A 7715-nucleotide genomic window follows, 5' to 3' on the forward strand; every position below is an offset into this window, starting at 1 on the left:
TAACCGGGAATACCATCAGGTCCCATTCATGTTGTGTATCCTGCCTTCCTGAGGGCGGCTCTCACCTGGACATCTGTGATGACAGGGAGGTTACAGTCAGCTGGGATAACTATGTCTTATTTTGGGGGAGAGGGAGGGGGGAAACCTGCATTGAACCTGTCTGCCACAATGTTGCCAATATCTGTGGGTTCAGGGAATTATTTGTTGTTGTGTACTAACTATGAGCATAGTGGAGGGTTTTGACCAGGTTGCTAACATAACTGAAGAAGGCCTTGTGGTTATCTGTAGTGTCCCTGTTGATTTCCCTCTCAAAGTTGCCCATGGATGTTTGTATGTGAGAAAATAGCTCCTTACTAGTGCTGATCAGACATGCCTTCCCTTTATGGAATTATGCTCTGTCTTGCAGTAGCTTCCATCTTTTGTTATACAATCTGTCTATGGCTGGGGTCCACCAGACAGGATGCTGTCCCTTTGTGGAGAGTGTCTTGGTCTTAAATGGGATTAATAGGTTATATAGTTAATAGGTTAATAGGTTAGTACTAGGCTAACTGCCCTTGCGAGCCATTTTAAGCCTAGCCAATTATCCCTTGTGAGATTCAAACCCTGCACCCTGTGTTTGTAAGGCAAACACCTTAACCATTAGACCACCCTCCCAACCCAATGATATTATTGTTTTTTCAAACATGCAATGTTCATGTTTAGAAATTAGCATATATGTTGCATTTTTGTATGCTGTATTGACTCCATTTAGGATCAGTATAAATCCTGAGATTAAAAGCTGTGCTGAAAATGAAAAATGCTATGGAGATGCTGGGGATTGAACCCAGGACCTCATACATGCAAAGCATGTGCTCTACCACTGAGCTACATCCTATCATGATCCATGCATTCTCGGAGATGTCCGTAGAAATAATTTGTGAAGGGGTCAGCATTGTGGGTTGTGTCTTCCACTGGCCCAGTGGGCTGAAAGGATACCATGTCACTGTTACAAAGTGTAACATTTGTATTTGAAATGTTATTCACTATAGTCGTTTGTGCTGGTGGTGGAGGTGGGATATGTTTATCCAGGGCAATTAGTTTGTGGTCAGCTCACAGTAGTTGTTGATGTACCCCATACAGTACCTCGATACAAACCCCCAGAGTGAGGAGGTGCTTTGGACCTGAATCAGTGTTCTGACTGCTGGGGTTTGGTAGTATGTCATATGGAGTGTGCCAGCTACTGTTGCACAGTTGTTGGCTGAGCACTGATACCTGGCCATTTACATGTGTATCCACCAATAGGCAGACAGATGGTATATATGTGAGATATGTTGTATCACAACAGTCGAGTAGCATGTGTAGTATGTGTGCCAAATTCTGCTGACATATTTAGCTGATATCATGTTATTTCCTTTTTCAGGACTATGGCTCACCAGCGCAATCCAGCTTACTCAGCAGCTGAGGATGAGGAGATACACCAGAGCCTGGTGCGGGATTATGCAATACTCTTTTCCTGCACCAGCCAGAATCAGCAGGAGAGGGCTGCACTGTGGCAAGACCTGGTCCATTGGGTAAATGACATAGGCACGCATAATAGGACATATGAGCAGGTACGACATCACTGCAGTGATTTAGTCAGAAATGTCCGTCAGTGTGCATCGGATATCCACAGGCAGCAGGTTGCCACAGGTGGTGGGGTGGCTACACATCCCCCACTCACCAGACTGGAGGGACTACTCATAAGTGTTGTGGCTCCAGCCCACCAACAACAACAGCAGCAGCAGACATGCATTATGATGGAGGCTGGAGCCACGCAGCAGCAAGACTATGAGCGTGCAGGTAATATGCCATATGTATAGTTGACTGTTGTGTACACTGGTAGTTAATGCATGTGTGAGGTGTGTCCTTGGTTTGTAGCTGTCATCATAGTATTTAATGTGCAAGTGTGATATTCTCATTATCAGCAGCTGACCTGTGAAAGGCGACTGTTGTACTAATGACCTGTATCATACTCAGTAACAATGGCACAGTTGTGCCAACTGACATTAGTTTCCTCACTTCTGCAGGTCCCTCCGGTGTAACAGCAATGCAGCCTATCCATGCTGGTGAGTGTGTATTAACAATACCTTTAATAGTCTTGATAGTAATAGTAATATTAGGCTCACTGAGTAGTGCTCTGTGTATGCATGCAGGTGTGTCTGTGTCTGTGTGTTGATATCTCGCATACTGAGTAGTGTGCAACTGTGTGCAACTGTGTGCATGTGTGCATGTGTGCAACTGTGTGCATGTGTGCACCTGTGCATGTATGCATGTGTGCATGTGTGCATGTGTGCACCTGTGCACCTGTGTATGTGTGCATGTGTGCATGTGTGCATGTGTGCATGTGTGGACCTGTGCATGTGTGGATGTGTGCATCACTGGTAATATTGTGTAGACATTGTAAACTGTGTTTCCTGTTTCCCTCCCACAGGTTCTGGTGCTGCTCTGGTGTCATGCAGCAGGGAACCTGAATCAGGTGCCATGGATACTGATAATGATGACATCTGTGTAATGGCACAGGAAGGTATGCCAGGGCCCTTCATTGGTCAGCCAATTGACAGTACACAGCTGTCAACCCCATCAATGCACACAGTTATCCTGCCAATACACCCTTTGTCACCAATGTCCCTAGGTGATGGACAGGATACAGTGGGCATTGACCAGGGTAATGTGGTATCTGTGGCACATGCATCCCCACACAGCAGCCATGGGCATGGCCCTGAGATGGTACCACACAGACAGATGTCCAGGGGTTCTTGTGGGAGCATCCATGGACGTACTGCCCCTGTCAGACGTGCCCACAGAGGTCTTACAACCTCAGCTATGTTTTGGGCTGTCATGCAGGCACAGTCACGTATGGAACGGTACACCAGACAGGGTCTGAGAGAGCTGACAGCATGTCGCACAGCCATGACTGACAGTATGCGTGACATTGCGGCTGCCATCCGTAATTTCACTGATGTCATAGAAAGACGTTGTGGGGACATATTAGACCAGTTCCACAACTACATGGCCATGAGCCAGGGTGATGGTGGACGGTTGAGGTGTTGACGGGGGTGTATGCCAGCAACAGCAGCAGCTGGCAGTCGTTGCGGACGACAACAGGGCCACGGCTGCCCCCATAGTGCCAGCAGCAGCCCCAGCAATGCTGGGTCTGTACTGTCATCAGACCGCCCCAGGAGACCACGTGCACGTGGCTCTGGCCAGGCCCAACAGGGATCTGTGTCCAGTCAATGAACACCTGCTTCTGATGACAGTACCCAGTCTGGGTTGGTACCAGATATGGTCCATAGCACCCCTGCAAGGCACAGGTACTGTGTCCATGGCCAGAGACACTGATCTGTATGACCTGGCAGGTGCAGTCTGTGGCTGTCCACAAACACCAGTATATGGCAGCCATGAGGTGGAACTGTGTGCATCCATACACACATGCTAATTGACAACACCTAGGGCTACCGCATACATGCACACACTGCATCAACATTGCCCCACCTTGTACTGCTGTCCCTCACCAACACACATACACATACATGTCAATCGGTAGTATTGGTGGCTGACTCAGGCATACCAAGTTCACACCCTGTGCATATGATGAAACTGTGCCACCTCCTGCAATCTGTAACATCAGTGAAGGTACAGGTTAACATGCTGCTGATGCACAGGGTGACTACATAGACATGTAGTAATAGCATCATGTTGTTAACAGTACTGTGTGCTGATATAATTGTGGGTATATACCAGCATGCCTGATGCAGTAAGGGTATGATTGTCATGTAGTGTTGTCTACACCCACGGTAAGTACCATAGTGTATCATCTGCACATGTTGGCATACTGGTGGTAAGGATGTCAACAGAAGGCTACATACATAGGTAGCACAGGGGATAAGGTAATAAAAGTATTGATACGCAATGATGGACATGTAAACTGCATGTGGCATGTTGCCCACACTGGACTCTGCAATGCGGATGTATGAGGATGTTGATATGTGTGCAGTACTACACGACTGGTACAGGACACAAAGGAGCACCCTAGCACTGCAAGCTCACATCTCATACCATGCTAGACAGCCCCAACACACAAAACTAATTGTCACAGGAGGGAGAGTCTCCATACATGTCAGGGATACTGTGGTGGCAGGCCAGGTAGCATACATCCTACTAAGTATGGAACCACTGAGTGAAGGCTCAGTGTCTGTTATTTGACATGTGTATTACTGCAGGTATGAGCACCAGGGTTTCCATCCAGTTATTGTACATCCTGACGGTACATGGTCTGTACACTTGTGTACTCTGAGACTGGACCCTAGTCATCTGACCTGTGTATTTCCATGTACATGTGTATAGTGCCTGCATATTTGCACTGTTACCTAGTGGAAGTGGTACAGCTTGTTTGTTGTACAATGGACTACATGCAGCCCTGCTTACTGTAGCTTTGTTTGCATGCATGTTTGCTTGCAGTTATCCTGGAACACTAATCCCACCTGCAATGCAGAGTTACAGAGCTTCTGTTGACTCCTAGTGACATCTGCATAGCTTACTATATGTATATCCATGTCTCACTTGACAGAACATCCCTGTTTGTCCTGTTCACATGTACGTTGCCTGTGACACATTGCATATGACTCACCTGGCATTTGTCCACGTGAGCAGTCATATATGCCAGTGCTAACTAATCACAGACACTACACCCAAATAAAACCAAGACCCGATCCTCCAAAGGCAGACGTCCTGTCTGCTGTACCCCAGCCATAAACAAACTATACAATAGAAGGAGGAAGCTACTAAATGATAGAGCAAAATCCCAAAAAGGGAAGGCATCACTGATCAGTATTAACAAACAACTACGGGCACTCATAAAATTGTCTAAGGCCAGCTTCGAGAGGAAATTGCACAGGACACTAAGGATAATCACAAGTCTTTCTTTAGTTATGTTAGGAACCTGGGTGGTAATTCCCAGATATGCTCAGAATGAGTCCCAAATGACAAAAGAAACACCAAACCCACAGACATTGCCAACATCCTAGCTGACAGGTTCAGTGCAAACATCTCTCCCCCCTCCACACCAAAAGGGCAAATATCTATCCCAGCAGAGTGCTGCCCCCCTGACATCTCAGATGCTCAGGTAAGAGCCACCCTCTTCAAAGCAAAAAACACAGCATCAATGGGACCAGACAGTGTCCCGGGCTGTGTCCTACATGAACTCCAAGAAGAGCTAAACCCAAACATAAAACTACTGTTTGATCTCAGCCTTACTACAGGATATGTGCCCAAAGAGTGGCGTACAGCAACAGTGGTCCCTCTCCATAAAGGTGGTGCCCCAACGGATCCTGGAAACTATCGCCCCATAGGCCTGACTAGCTTGGTCTGCAAAGCTATGGAAAGGATCATCATGGACCTCATAAATAAAGATATTGGGGACCTACAGACACTGGGTCCTACCCAGTTCGGCTTTGTTAAGGGCAGATCCTGCCTCTTAAACCTGGTTGATTTATTTGAAACAGTCACCAAGGCCATTGACAAGGGGAAGGTGGTCCACACAGCCTACCTGGACCTCGCAAAAGCCTTCGATACAATACCCCACTCGGGCATTATAGATAAGCTCACCAGCTTAAATATCAACCCCTATGTCACTAGATGGATTGCAAACTGGCTCAAGGACAGAACCCACATGGTTAGAATTGCTGGAGCCATGTCAGACTCCAAAACAGTTACAAGTGGTGTCCCACAAGGCTCAGTCCTGGGACCTGTCTTGTTCGATATATATTTCTCGGAGGTACAGGCCAACACGGAAGGACTGTGGCTGACCATGTTCGCGGATGACTGCAAACTGGCCGCCATAATCGACTCTCCAGCCGACACAAGCATCCTCCAAAAGGGCCTCATAGAAACAGACAACTGGTGCCAGAGCCATGGCCTCAAGCTAAATGCCAAACAATGTATAGTCATCCCCTTTGGCAAAAACAAAGTGCCCACAAATTACCACATAGGTGGTAATCCATTAAGTACAGAATAAGTAATTAGGGACCTGGGGACCCAAGTTGATAGCAATCTCTCATTTGACAACCACGTGGCCACAGTGGTTAGAAAAACATTTTATATAGCCCACCTCATCATGAAGGGATTCACATCTAGATCAGGGGAGTTCATTGTGCCTCTTTACTCATCCCTCAGCAGGCCCATAATTGAGTACAATGCCCCTGTTGGGATGCACCTTAGCAGACACCTGCAGCAACTGGAAACACCCCAAAAGTACCTCACCAAGAGGATCAAAGGGCTCAAACAGATGCCATATGCTGCCCGGTTAAAGAAACTCCAGCTCTACTCAGTGGCATACCGCCTGTTCAGAGGCGATCTGCGCCTGATGTATAAAGCCATGTCCAACCCAGAATTAATGGACATTCTGCACCTCAGAATATCCAAATCCCATCAAGCTACACGCTTGAGAGACTTGAACCTCAGCACTGAAATAAATAGGACATGCTGGAGGGACAGATTCATAACCCAGAGGCTCCCTTCACTCTGGAATACAATCCCAGTCCAGGTTAGGCAGAGTCCCTCATTGACTCTCTTCAAGAGGAATCTTGATGAGTGTATGGGAGATTGTAGGTTTACCCCGGGTATCACTTCTGTGTCACTGTTAGACAGAGGCACAGTATACTAACCTCGGAAAAGGGCATAGCAAATTAATTTAAAATGGGTGGTGAAAGCCAAACACATTCTGGCTAGGCTTATAAATGCCCTAGGGCAGATAGCCTAGTATGAACCTATAAACCTATGTACCTTGTTTCCCATTGGCCATATGTGCTGTTAATCACCATGGCAATCACAATATTATGGTAGCATGTGCAAAGGTCACTTGTCACTCACCTCTATGGTACAGTTGTGGTATATGTGGGTCATGTGGCAATGTCACAGCTGCCACATGTACACAGTCAACCCTCTCCCCTACACATGGACATACAACACATGTATGAGATGCAACCACATAGCCAAACTGGGGACTAACCACTCCAAACCCAGTACTGGCATAACCTGTCAGGTGGCATTAAATACTACAGTGACTACAATACCAGTCTGATGTAGACCTACACTGACAGCAATGCAAACACGTGAACACACTGCGCCATTCTTGGAGCCTCAGAATAGCATCCTGCCTGAGCAGCAGACACCTCTGCAGCTGGCACACAGGCATACGTTAATCCAGAACACAGCACATGCAACACATAGCACACAAATCCTGTGTGCCAAACAGTCACAGCCTGTATGGCTAGACAACACACCTGCTACAGTTGTGTTAGGTACCTTTATTGTCCGGTACAGTGAGGTCCCGCTCACCAGGCTGGACAAGGTGAAGGTCACAGTGATATGCCCGTGGGGCACTATGGTCCATCACATACAAGCATACAGGTCAGTCAGAGGCATGGACACATATGACTCAGTCATTGTCCATGCCACTATGGCTGACCTGTGATGTACCTCCCTGGACTACATGATAGGGAACATGGAAGGGCTCTCTGAGCATGTGGCACAGGCTGGTATGACCCATGGGAACTATTGAAGGTCACAGGTACATATGTGTATTTGGCACACACATACATCATCTGTGTCCATTGCCATTACTGGATTAATCAATGTCATGCATTATTGTGAACAACAACCCACACACATGGGCATTCTGTGTGACAAAAACACACGTG

At 47.1% G+C, this 7715-nt stretch overlaps 1 non-coding gene across 1 annotated transcript; it reads right to left on the reverse strand.

Annotated features, from left to right (window-relative positions):
- Window positions 1-802: 802 nt before the first annotated feature.
- Window positions 803-872, reverse strand: TRNAA-UGC. Its single transcript has one exon. It is a non-coding gene; the product is annotated as a tRNA-Ala (tRNA).
- Between the last annotated feature and the right edge of the window lie 6843 nt (window positions 873-7715).

Source organism: Protopterus annectens, chromosome 2.part1 (assembly GCF_019279795.1).
Source record: "Protopterus annectens isolate FY-2018-M chromosome 2.part1, PAN1.0, whole genome shotgun sequence".
Lineage (NCBI taxonomy): Eukaryota > Metazoa > Chordata > Ceratodontiformes > Protopteridae > Protopterus > Protopterus annectens.